Below are 13,692 nucleotides of genomic sequence, written 5' to 3'. Positions count from 1 at the left end.
ATACGAAATGTTAACTTGGTTAACGTTCTTTTTCAGTTAAATACGCAACGTTGCCTTGGTTAACGATCTTTTTCAGTTAAAGACGAAATGTTGCGTTGGTTAACGAACTTCCTGGTTAACGTCTTGTTCAGTTTAAGACGAAATGTTGCCTTGGTTAACGTTCTTTTTCAGTTAAAGACGCAACGTTGCCTTGGTTATCGTTCTTTTTCAGTTAAAGACGAAATGTTGCCTTAGTTAACGTTCTTTTTCAGTTAAAGACGAAATGTTGCGTTGGTTAACGAACTTCCTGGTTAACGTCTTGTTCAGTTTAAGACGAAATGTTGCCTTGGTTAACGTTCTTTTTCAGTTAAAGACGCAACGTTGCCTTGGTTAACGTTCTTTTTCAGTTAAAGACGAAATGTTGCCTTAGTTAACGTTCTTTTTCAGTTAAAGATGAAATGTTGCGTTGGTTAACGAACTTCCTGGTTAACGTCTTTTTCAGTTAAATACGAAATGTTAACTTGGTTAACGTTCTTTTTCAGTTAGAGACGAAATGTTGCCTTGGTTAATGAACTTCCTGGTTAACGTATTTTTCTGTTAAATACGCAATGTTAACTTGGTTAACGTTCTTTTTCAGTTAGAGACCAAATGTTACCTCGGTTATTGAACGTCCCGGTTAACGTTTTTTTCAGTTAAAGACGCAACGTTGCCTTGGTTAACGTTCTTTTTCAGTTAAAAACGAAATGTTGCGTTGGTTAATGAACGTCCTGGTTAACGTATTTTTCAGTTAAAGACGCAACGTTGACTTGGTTAACGTTCTTTTTCAGTTAAAGACGAAATGTTGCCTCGGTTATTGAACGTCCCGGTTAACGTTTTTTTCAGTTAAAGACGCAACGTTGCCTTGGTTAACGTTCTTTTTCAGTTAAAAACGAAATGTTGCGTTGGTTAATGAACGTCCTGGTTAACGTATTTTTCAGTTAAAGACGCAACGTTGACTTGGTTAACGTTCTTTTTCAGTTAAAGACGAAATGTTGCCTTAGTTAACGTTCTTTTTCAGTTAAAGACGAAAAGTTGCCTTGGTTAACGTTCTTTTTCAGTTAGAGACAAAATGTTGCCTTGGTTAATGAACTTCCTGGTTAACGTCTTTTTCAGTTAAATACGAAATGTTAACTTGGTTAACGTTCTTTTTCAGTTAAATACGCAACGTTGCCTTGGTTAACGATCTTTTTCAGTTAAATACGCAATGTTGCCTTAGTTAACGTTCTTTTTCAGTTAAAGACGAAATGTTGCGTTGGTTAACGAACTTCCTGGTTAACGTCTTGTTCAGTTTAAGACGAAATGTTGCCTTGGTTAACGTTCTTTTTCAGTTAAAGACGCAACGTTGCCTTGGTTAACGTTCTTTTTCAGTTAAAGACGAAATGTTGCCTTAGTTAACGTTCTTTTTCAGTTAAAGATGAAATGTTGCGTTGGTTAACGAACTTCCTGGTTAACGTCTTGTTCAGTTTAAGACGAAATGTTGCGTTGGTTAATGAACGTCCTGGTTAACGTATTTTTCTGTTAAATACGCAATGTTAACTTGGTTAACGTTCTTTTTCAGTTAGAGACGAAATGTTGCCTTGGTTAATGAACTTCCTGGTTAACGTATTTTTCTGTTAAATACGCAATGTTAACTTGGTTAACGTTCTTTTTCAGTTAGAGACGAAATGTTGCCTTGGTTAATGAACTTCCTGGTTAACGTATTTTTCTGTTAAATACGCAATGTTAACTTGGTTAACGTTCTTATTCAGTTAGAGACGAAATGTTGCCTTGGTTAATGAACGTCCTGGTTAACGTCTTGTTCAGTTACATACGCAATGTTGCCTTGGTTAACGTTCTTTTTCAGTTAAAAACGAAATGTTGCGTTGGTTAATGAACGTCCTGGTTAACGTATTTTTCAGTTAAAGACGCAACGTTGACTTGGTTAACGTTCTTTTTCAGTTAAAGACGAAATGTTGCCTTAGTTAACGTTCTTTTTCAGTTAAAGACGAAAAGTTGCCTTGGTTAACGTTCTTTTTCAGTTAGAGACGAAATGTTGCCTTGGTTAACGTTCTTTTTCAGTTAGAGACGAAATGTTGCCTTGGTTAATGAACGTCCTGGTTAACGTCTTTTTCAGTTAAATACGAAATGTTGCCTTGGTTAACGTTCTTTTTCAGTTAAAAATGCAATGTTGCCTTGGTTAACGATCTTTTTCAGTTAAAAACGAAATGTTGTCTTGGTTAACGATCTTTTTCAGTTAAAAACAAAATGTTGCGTTGGTTAATGAACGTCCGGGTTAAAGGCTTTTTCAGTTAAAGACGAAATGTTGCGTTGGTTAACGAACTTCCTGGTTAACGTCTTGTTCAGTTTAAGACGAAATGTTGCCTTGGTTAACGTTCTTTTTCAGTTAAAGACGCAACGTTGCCTTGGTTAACGTTCTTTTTCAGTTAAAGACGAAATGTTGCCTTAGTTAACGTTCTTTTTCAGTTAAAGATGAAATGTTGCGTTGGTTAACGAACTTCCTGGTTAACGTCTTGTTCAGTTTAAGACGAAATGTTGCCTTGGTTAATGAACGTCCTGGTTACCGTATTTTTCTGTTAAATACGCAATGTTAACTTGGTTAACGTTCTTTTTCAGTTAGAGACGAAATGTTGCCTTGGTTAATGAACGTCCTGGTTAACGTATTTTTCTGTTAAATACGCAATGTTAACTTGGTTAACGTTCTTTTTCAGTTAGAGACGAAATGTTGCCTTGGTTAATGAACGTCCTGGTTAACGTCTTGTTCAGTTAAATACGCAATGTTGCCTTTGTTAACGATCTTTTTCAGTTAAAGACCAAATGTTGCCTTGGTTAACGATCTTTTTCAGTTAAAGACCAAATGTTGCCTCGGTTATTGAACGTCCTGGTTAACGTTTTTTTCAGTTAAAGACGCAACGTTGCCTTGGTTAACGTTCTTTTTCAGTTAAAAACGAAATGTTGCGTTGGTTAATGAACGTCCTGGTTAACGTATTTTTCAGTTAAAGACGCAACGTTGACTTGGTTAACGTTCTTTTTCAGTTAAAGACGAAATGTTGCCTTAGTTAACGTTCTTTTTCAGTTAAAGACGAAAAGTTGCCTTGGTTAACGTTCTTTTTCAGTTAGAGACGAAATGTTGCCTTGGTTAATGAACGTCCTGGTTAACGTCTTTTTCAGTTTAAGACGAAATGTTGCGTTGGTTAATGAACGTCCTGGTTAACGTATTTTTCTGTTAAATACGCAATGTTAACTTGGTTAACGTTCTTTTTCAGTTAGAGACGAAATGTTGCCTTGGTTAATGAACGTCCTGGTTAACGTCTTGTTCAGTTAAATACGCAATGTTGCCTTGGTTAACGATCTTTTTCAGTTAAAGACCAAATGTTGCCTTGGTTAACGATCTTTTTCAGTTAAAGACCAAATGTTGCCTCGGTTATTGAACGTCCTGGTTAACGTTTTTTTCAGTTAAAGACGCAACGTTGCCTTGGTTAACGTTCTTTTTCAGTTAAAAACGAAATGTTGCGTTGGTTAATGAACGTCCTGGTTAACGTATTTTTCAGTTAAAGACGCAACGTTGACTTGGTTAACGTTCTTTTTCAGTTAAAGACGAAATGTTGCCTTAGTTAACGTTCTTTTTCAGTTAAAGACGTAAAGTTGCCTTGGTTAACGTTCTTTTTCAGTTAGAGACGAAATGTTGCCTTGGTTAATGAACTTCCTGGTTAATGTCTTTTTCAGTTAAATACGAAATGTTAACTTGGTTAACGTTCTTTTTCACTTAAATACGCAACGTTGCCTTGGTTAACGATCTTTTTCAGTTAAATACGCAATGTTGCCTTAGTTAACGTTCTTTTTCAGTTAAAGACGAAATGTTGCGTTGGTTAACGAACTTCCTGGTTAACGTCTTGTTCAGTTTAAGACGAAATGTTGCCTTGGTTAACGTTCTTTTTCAGTTAAAGACGCAACGTTGCCTTGGTTAACGTTCTTTTTCAGTTAAAGACGAAATGTTGTCTTAGTTAACGTTCTTTTTCAGTTAAAGATGAAATGTTGCGTTGGTTAACGAACTTCCTGGTTAACGTCTTGTTCAGTTTAAGACGAAATGTTGCGTTGGTTAATGAACGTCCTGGTTAACGTATTTTTCTGGTAAATACGCAATGTTAACTTGGTTAACGTTCTTTTTCAGTTAGAGACGAAATGTTGCCTTGGTTAATGAACTTCCTGGTTAACGTATTTTTCTGTTAAATACGCAATGTTAACTTGGTTAACGTTCTTTTTCAGTTAGAGACGAAATGTTGCCTTGGTTAATGAACGTCCTGGTTAACGTCTTGTTCAGTTAAATACGCAATGTTGCCTTGGTTAACGATCTTTTTCAGTTAAAGACCAAATGTTGCCTTGGTTAACGATCTTTTTCAGTTAAAGACCAAATGTTGCCTCGGTTATTGAACGTCCTGGTTAACGTTTTTTTCAGTTAAAGACGCAACGTTGCCTTGGTTAACGTTCTTTTTCAGTTAAAAACGAAATGTTGCGTTGGTTAATGAACGTCCTGGTTAACGTATTTTTCAGTTAAAGACGCAACGTTGACTTGGTTAACGTTCTTTTTCAGTTAAAGACGAAATGTTGCCTTAGTTAACGTTCTTTTTCAGTTAGAGACGAAATGTTGCCTTGGTTAATGAACGTCCTGGTTAACGTCTTTTTCAGTTAAATACGAAATGTTGCCTTGGTTAACGTTCTTTTTCAGTTAAAAACGCAATGTTGCCTTGGTTAACGATCTTTTTCAGTTAAAAACGAAATGTTGTCTTGGTTAACGATCTTTTTCAGTTAAAAACAAAATGTTGCGTTGGTTAATGAACGTCCGGGTTAAAGGCTTTTTCAGTTAAAGACGAAATGTTGCGTTGGTTAATGAACTTCCTGGTTAACGTATTTTTCTGTTAAATACGCAATGTTAACTTGGTTAATGCTCTTTTTTAGTTAAAGACGAAATGTTGCCTTGGTTAACATTTTTTTCAGTTAAAGACGAAATGTTGAGTTGGTTAATGAACGTCCTGGTTAACGTTCTTTTTCAGTTAAAGACGAAATGTTGAGTTGGTTAATGAATATTCTGGTTAACGTCCTTTTCAGTTAAAGACAAAATGTTACCTTGATCAACGTTCTTTTTCAGTTAAAGACGCAATATTGCCCTGGTTAAAGAATGTCCTGGTTAACGTGTTTTTCAGTTAAAGAAGCAATGTTGCCTTGGTTAGTGAACGTCCTAGTTAACGTCCGTTTCAGTTAAAGTTGAAATGTTGCCTTGGTTAGTGAACGTCCTGGTTAACGTCTTGTTCAGTTAACTATTAAATGTTGCCTTGGTTAACGTTTTTTTCAGTTAAAGACGAAATGTTGAGTTGGTTAACGATCTTTTTCAGTTAAAGACCAAATGTTGCCTCGGTTATTGAACGTCCTGGTTAACGTTTTTTTCAGTTAAAGACGCAACGTTGCCTTGGTTAACGTTCTTTTTCAGTTAAAAACGAAATGTTGCGTTGGTTAATGAACGTCTTGGTTAACGTATTTTTCAGTTAAAGACGCAACGTTGACTTGGTTAACGTTCTTTTTCAGTTAAAGACGAAATGTTGCCTTAGTTAACGTTCTTTTTCAGTTAAAGACGAAAAGTTGCCTTGGTTAACGTTCTTTTTCAGTTAGAGACGAAATGTTGCCTTGGTTAATGAACGTCCTGGTTAACGTCTTTTTCAGTTTAAGACGAAATGTTGCGTTGGTTAATGAACGTCCTGGTTAACGTATTTTTCCGTTAAATACGCAATGTTAACTTGGTTAACGTTCTTTTTCAGTTAGAGACGAAATGTTGCCTTGGTTAATGAACGTCCTGGTTAACGTCTTGTTCAGTTAAATACGCAATGTTAACTTGGTTAACGATCTTTTTCAGTTAAAGACCAAATGTTGCCTTGGTTAACGATCTTTTTCAGTTAAAGACCAAATGTTGCCTCGGTTATTGAACGTCCTGGTTAACGTTTTTTTCAGTTAAAGACGCAACGTTGCCTTGGTTAACGTTCTTTTTCAGTTAAAAACGAAATGTTGCGTTGGTTAATGAACGTCCTGGTTAACGTATTTTTCAGTTAAAGACGCAACGTTGACTTGGTTAACGTTCTTTTTCAGTTAAAGACGAAATGTTGCCTTAGTTAACGTTCTTTTTCAGTTAAAGACGAAAAGTTGCCTTGGTTAACGTTCTTTTTCAGTTAGAGACGAAATGTTGCCTTGGTTAATGAACGTCCTGGTTAACGTCTTTTTCAGTTAAATACGAAATGTTGCCTTGGTTAACGTTCTTTTTCAGTTAAAAACGCAATGTTGCCTTGGTTAACGATCTTTTTCAGTTAAAAACGAAATGTTGTCTTGGTTAACGATCTTTTTCAGTTAAAAACAAAATGTTGCGTTGGTTAATGAACGTCCGGGTTAAAGGCTTTTTCAGTTAAAGACGAAATGTTGCGTTGGTTAATGAACTTCCTGGTTAACGTATTTTTCTGTTAAATACGCAATGTTAACTTGGTTAATGCTCTTTTTTAGTTAAAGACGAAATGTTCCCTTGGTTAACATTTTTTTCAGTTAAAGACGAAATGTTGAGTTGGTTAATGAACGTCCTGGTTAACGTTCTTTTTCAGTTAAAGACGAAATGTTGAGTTGGTTAATGAATGTTCTGGTTAACGTTCTTTTCAGTTAAAGACTAAATGTTGCCTTGATTAACGTTCTTTTTCAGTCAAAGACAAAATATTGCCTTGGTTAAAGAATGTCCTGGTTAACGTCTTTTTCAGTTAAAGAAGCAATGTTGCCTTGGTTAGTGAACGTCCTAGTTAACGTCCGTTTCAGTTAAAGTTGAAATGTTGCCTTGGTTAGTGAACGTCCTAGTTAACGTCCGTTTCAGTTAAAGTTGAAATGTTGCCTTGGTTAGTGAACGTCCTGGTTAACGTCTTGTTCAGTTAACTATGAAATGTTGCCTTGGTTAGTGAACGTCCTGGGTAACGTTTTTTCCAGTTTTTCAGTTAAAGACGAAATGTTGCCTTGGTTAATGAAAGTCCTGGTTAACGTCTTTTTCAGTTAAAGACGAAATGTTGCCTTGGTTAATGAAAGTCCTGGTTAACGTCTTTTTCAGTTAAAGACGAAATGTTGCCTTGGTTAATGAACGTCCTGGTTAACGTCTTTTTCAGTTTTTCAGTTAAAGACGAAATGTTGCCTTGGTTAATGAAAGTCCTGGTTAATGTCTTTTTCAGTTAAAGACGCAATGTTGCCTCGGTTAATGAACGTCCTGGTTAACATCTTTTTCAGTTAAATACGAAAAGTTGCTTGGTTAGTGAACGTCCTGGTTAACGTTCTTTTTCAGTTAAATACGCAATGTTGCTTTGGTTAACGTTCTTTTTCAGTTAAAGATGAAATGTTGAGTTGGTTAACGAACGTCCTGGTTAACGTTCTTTTTCAGTTAAATACGAAAAGTTGCTTGGTTAGTGAACGTCCTGGTTAACGTCTTTTTCAGTTAAAGATGAAATGTTGAGTTGGTTAATGAACATTCTGGTTAACGTTCTTTTTCAGTTAAATACGAAAAGTTGCTTGGTTAATGAACGTCCTGGTTAACGTCTTTTACGAAATAGTGCCTTGGTTAGTAAATGTCCTGGTTAACGTCTTTTTCAGTTAAAGATGAAATGTTGAGTTGGTTAATGAACGTCCTGGTTAACATCTTTTACGAAATAGTGCCTTGGTTAGTAAACGTCCTGGTTAACGTATTTTTCAGTTAAATACGAACAGTTGCTTGGTTAGTGAATGTCCTGGTTAACGTAGTTTTCAGTTAAAGATGAAATGTTGAGTTGGTTAATGAACGTCCTGGTTAACGTTCTTTTTCAGTTAAATACGAAAAGTTGCTTGGTTAGTGAACGTCCTGGTTAACGTCTTTTTCAGTTAAAGATGAAATGTTGAGTTGGTTAATGAACATTCTGGTTAACGTTCTTTTTCAGTTAAATACGAAAAGTTGCTTGGTTAATGAACGTCCTGGTTAACGTCTTGTACGAAATAGTGCCTTGGTTAGTAAACGTCCTGGTTAACGTCTTTTTCAGTTAAAGATGAAATGTTGAGTTGGTTAATGAACGTCCTGGTTAACATCTTTTACGAAATAGTGCCTTGGTTAGTAAACGTCCTGGTTAACGTATTTTTCAGTTAAATACGAACATTTGCTTGGTTAGTGAACGTCCTGGTTAACGTCTTTTATGAAATAGTGCCTTGGTTAGTAAACGTCCTGGTTAACGTATTTTTCAGTTAAAGATGAAATGTTGAGTTGGTTAATGAACGTCCTAGTTAACATCTTTTTCAGTTAAAGACAAAACGTTGCCTTGGTTAAAGATTGTTTTTTCGGTAAGCGTCCAATATTGCTTTTAATAACAACGTAAATGAGCCTAATCACTTTCATCTTATAGCGCCGAATAAGCTAAATGTTCTATAGATTTTTTTTAGTTTGATGTTAAAATTCTAATTTTTTTAATGTAACGTTTAAAAAACAACAACCAGTTGTTATTGTATTTGAGTCCCATTAGCTGGCAGTGGTGAATGTGCCATCTATAGTATGTTGTCCAACCAGGAAAGTAGCTTTTTCCAGCTAAACGTGCAACGTTGCGCCCTACAAAGTGCTTGTACTGTAAGTGTGGCGCTTATTATTACTGTTTGACTGTCACGGTCATCTTAGTTGTGGTTTTCATCGTAGTTGGCCCATGCTAATAGTAGCCTGTTTCATGTTACGATGTTTCGTCTCACATTTCAATTTACAGTATTTTACGTCATACGTTTCGTGTTTATGACGTTTGATGTAACATTATGTTAAGATATTTTGAGTTACGACAATCCATGTCAACAATGTTTGGTGTCACAATATTTTGTGTTACATTTCGTCTTACGATGTTTTTATTAATGGCGTTTTGGGTTCCTAATTTTTGTGTTTAAATTTTTTTGTGAGCAAGTTTCATGTTACAATGTTTCGTGTCACGACATTTCATTTTACGGCGTTTTGTGTTCCGACATTTAATTTCTTCGTTTTGTGTTACAATGTTTCATGTTACGATGTTTCGTCTCACATTTCATTTTACAGTATTTTACGTCATACATTTCGTGTTTACGACGTTTGATGTAACATTATGTTAAGATATTTTGAGTTACGATAATCCATGTCAACAATGCTTGGTGTCACAATATTTTGCGTTACATTTCGTCTTACGATGTTTCTTTTTATGGCGTTTTGGGTTCCTAAATTTTGTGTTTAAAATTTTTTGTTAGCAAGTTTAATGTTACAATGTTTTCTTAGCAAGTTTAATGTTACAATGTTTTGTTAGCAAGTTTAATGTTACAATGTTTTGTGTCGGTATTTTACGTCGTACGTTTCGTGTTTACGACGTTTGATGTAACGTTATGTTATGTTAACATAATTTGTGTTACGACATTTCATGTCAAGAATGTTTGGTGTTACAATATTTTGTTTTATAATGTTTTGTGTTACATTTCGTGTTACGATGTTTCTTTTTATGCTGATTTGTGTTCCTAGTTTTCGTGTTTAACATTTTTTGTTAGCAAGTTTCATGTTACAATGTTTCGTTTCACGACATTTCCATTTATGGCGTTTTGTGTTCCGACATTTCATGTCTTTCTTTTGTGTTACAATGTTTCATGTTACAATGTTTTGGCTCACATTTCATTTGACAGAATTTTACATCATACATTTCGTGTTATGTAAAGATATTTTGCGTGACGATATTTCACGTGACGATAGTTCGTGTCAGGAATGTTTTGTGTCATATTGTTTAATTTTGTACTGTTTTGTGTTCACAATTTTTTGTTTCAGAAAGTTTTGTTACAATGTTTCGTGTCAAGACGTTTAGTTTTCCAGTATTTAGCACAAATGTATCAAAATATGGCGCCGTTTAGTTTTACGTGACTCGATACCCGGTAGTGCAGATGAAGTTCGGTCGGTGCCGATAAAAGTAGCGTGATCTGAGTCGTTAAGATTCCCACAAAAGCTAACAATAATCGACGAATAGGTGTTAAGCTTCAGAAATGGCCCCCCGGCCTGCATTTTTGGACACCCTTTGCCCGGACTTGGACCCGAGCGAGCTGTCGAGAAGCGACTCTTGAGTGAAAAGTGACAAAAGGTGACGCCTCACCGTCATCGCTTCCGAGGCGTGTTTGGCCTTTTAAGTCTCGCATTTAGCCGCCGCCCACTGACCGCTCGCTGGCTGCAGTCCACGCAAACACTTTGACATTTTCAAAATAAAAAAAATAAAGACATTTGAGCGGCTCTATTAGCTCTTCTTTTAGCCCCCGCTGATTGCCAGCTTTTAGCCTTTAATGCGATACGGACCGAGGAGGAAGGCAACCTTTGTCTGAGAACGGATTGGTTCCTTCATCTCGCTCAGTCTGCTTATAAAAGAAAGGAGCGTCAATCCCGGACTGTAAGCCGCTACTATTTCCCCCCCACGCTTTGAACCCCGCGGCTAATTTATGGATTTTTCCTCCATAACGCAAATAGTTTTAAGAAAAAAAGACAAGCAACGACACTGGAAAGGTGTTATTGTTTGTGCTACGGCGCCATCTTCTGGACGATTTCGCTCACTGCAAGGTGCCGCGGGGGTGAATCCGAATTCCTGCTGTTTGAAGCGGAAGTAGAAGTGCCGTTTTCGTGTGTCTTCCAGACCGGACTTTTCTGCAAAAATTTGTCGCAATATAGTCGTTAAAGTGAAATATTTTTTTGTGATTTCCGATCGCTTGTAAGGGCACCAAAAGTATTTCTGTGTGGCACAGGACGGTTCGGCTCGACCAGCGGCTGGGGTGGATGTGAATCCCCGCCGTGTAAAGTTTTGAACCGGAAGTAGACGTGCCGTTCCGTCTTTGCGCCGTCCATAGCGGTTCTACTCAAGTGGATTCTTCATTCGTCACTCCAAGCAACGTTTGTAAGTTTTACAATGTAACTAAAACAATTCTTACTTACTAAAGCGTCCCATGTGTGACGTCTGTAGGAGTGTTTTCATCATACTTGCCAACCTTGAGACCTCCGATTTCGGGAGGTGGGGGGTGAGTGGGGGGTGGGGGCGTGGTCGGGGTGGGGCGGGGCGTGGTTGGGGGCGGGGCTAATAGGGGAGGAGTATATTTACAGCTAGAATTCACCAAATCAAGTATTTCATATATATATATATATATATATATATATATATATATATATATATATATATATATATATATATATATATACATATAAGAAATACTTGACTTTGAGTGAATTCTAGCTAAATATATATTTATTTTATTATATATATGTATATATATATATATATATATATATATATATATATATATACATATATATATATATATATATATATATATATATATATATATAAATACTTGAATTACTTGAATTTCAGTGTTCATTTATTTACACATATACACACACATAACACTCATCTACTCATTGTTGAGTTAAGGGTTGAATTGTCCATCCCTGTTCTATTCTCTGTCACTATTTTTCCAACCATGCTGAACACCCTTTCGCAGGTACCCAGAAAGGTTTCGAGTACCACCAAAAAAACAGAATCTCTGAAGACAGTATAAAAATCTGTGTTAAAGGTGTACAAATACTGTTTGTATAATAAGCATGTTATTTTTTTTTACAAATGAGGGTTAAGAGTTCAGTACTAAAAAAAAAAAGAAAAGAATGTGGCTTAAGTACAGTTTTTTAATTGAGCTGCTGCATTTTTTGGTTGGGTTGTTTATTTATTTTGAGTAACTTCTATACATTTCTAAAAGGGGAGGAATGTAATAGAGTGATCTATGTTTGTCTGTTGCCATCTCCTGGTGAATGTTGGCTATAGCGTACTGGGGTTACTTTTTGGTTGGCCAACGATTTACGTGGTGTTGCGCACCTGACGTCACTCAGGTCCGCATGGAGCTGGATGGGGCGCGGCTTCCAGCGCCGCCTGAATTTCGGGAGATTTTCGGGAGAAAATTTGTCCCGGAAGGTTTTTGGGAGAGGCGCTGAATTTCGGGAGTCTACGGGAAAATCCGGGAGGGTTGGCAAGTATGCATATTTGCACGTGCTATCGTAATGTAATCAAGCTAGCGTCGTTAACATTAGCTAATATACTAACACGTTTAAGAGTGTTGTTTTTGTTTTGGTTCAGTTTTTCACAAATTTCTCAGTAAATTCGCCAAAACGTCACCGTGGAGTTTTTTTTTTTAAGTTTAGTTTAAAGTTATTTACGATTGTCTGTGTTTTATTATTATTAACTTAACAATGGCATTATTTTTTTGTTTGTGCTACGGCGCCATCTTTCCGACGAGTTCGCTCACTGTAAAGTGCCGCGGGGTGAATCTGAATTCCTGCTGTTTGAAGCTCTGAACCGGAAGTAGAAGTGCAGTCTGTCTGTTTGCAAGTTTTACAATGTAACTAAAACAATTCTTACCAACTAAAGCGTCTGTAGGAGTGTTTTCATGCATATTTGTACGTGCAGCTAGCGTCGTTAGCATTGGCTAATATGCTAACACGTTTACGAGTGGCTGTGTTAATATTATTAATGGCATTCTTTTCGTATTGTTTCAGTTTGGCAAATTCCTCAGTGAATTCGCCGAAACGTCACCGTGGTGTTATTGAGTCCTGATTGGAGGGTCCATGACGACGACTTCTGTTTTGTTTGATCGGCCATTTTACTGCCGCTTGGGAAACAATTTAGGTATGTAAATAAACATTTACAGGGTATTTCTGTGTAATTAACTCATATCCACGGCTTATAGTCCGGTCCGGCTTATATACGGGGGAATATTTTTTTATCGGAAAAATTAGCGGGTGTGGCTTATGGGAGAATTGTGTGAGCGGGAGACAGCCAGTGAGCGGGAGACACAGGTGACGGGAGCGTTAGGAAACGAAACGTTTGCAGAGACCAAACACACCCACCTGCTGCTAAAAGAGAGACGGCGCCTCATAATTAATCGTACGAGCCCACCCACTCAAAGTATGGCTACCTGACAATGAGCGTGTGTGTGTGTGAGTGTGTGTGAGTGTGTGTGTGTGTGTGTGTGTGCTCAGAGAACGCCACCATGTATTCACATCTAACCTGACTTAAGAAAGTAAGACAACAACAACAACAACAACTATTCCAATCTGTAAAGTCCTGATTCGTACAATCAGCTGCTTTGAAGTTCAGACCTGAGGTACCGGCGGTAACCAGAAGCCAGCGCGGCGTAAGGGGCGAGAAGCAAAAACGACCACAAAGAGTGGCGTCTACAAGATGGCGGGCCACGTAGCGTCTTGTGAGGTTTTGCGCAGTTTGCGTTTCGGACTTGTCTCTTCCTGGCAGTTTTTTTTTTCGCTCGAAAAACGTCGAGTCGGCGTAAAAAGAAGCTAGCATGAGAATGATTTAGCGAAGCGTGTAGAAACGTAAATAGACTATTCCTGTGGTTCCATAGAATACATCTGTGAGGAGGCGTGGCCTGCAGCCCTGCAGAGAGGCGGGGGGGGGGGTGTGCCGGGTGACAGGTGCGTTGATGGCCCACCTGGGCGAAGTTGTCTGATCACCTGTCACTCTACAAAAAGGCGGCAGCCGAGAAGGACGAGGTTGGTGAAGTGGGAGTTAACAAACCCGAGCATGAGCGAAAGCGAGACGGAGACGGAGACGCGGAAGGCTG

The sequence above is a fragment of the Nerophis lumbriciformis genome, linkage group LG25 (assembly GCF_033978685.3).
Source record: "Nerophis lumbriciformis linkage group LG25, RoL_Nlum_v2.1, whole genome shotgun sequence".
NCBI lineage: Eukaryota > Metazoa > Chordata > Actinopteri > Syngnathiformes > Syngnathidae > Nerophis > Nerophis lumbriciformis.
The sequence above is the reverse complement of the archived record's forward strand: the minus strand, read 5'-3'. Positions refer to the sequence as shown.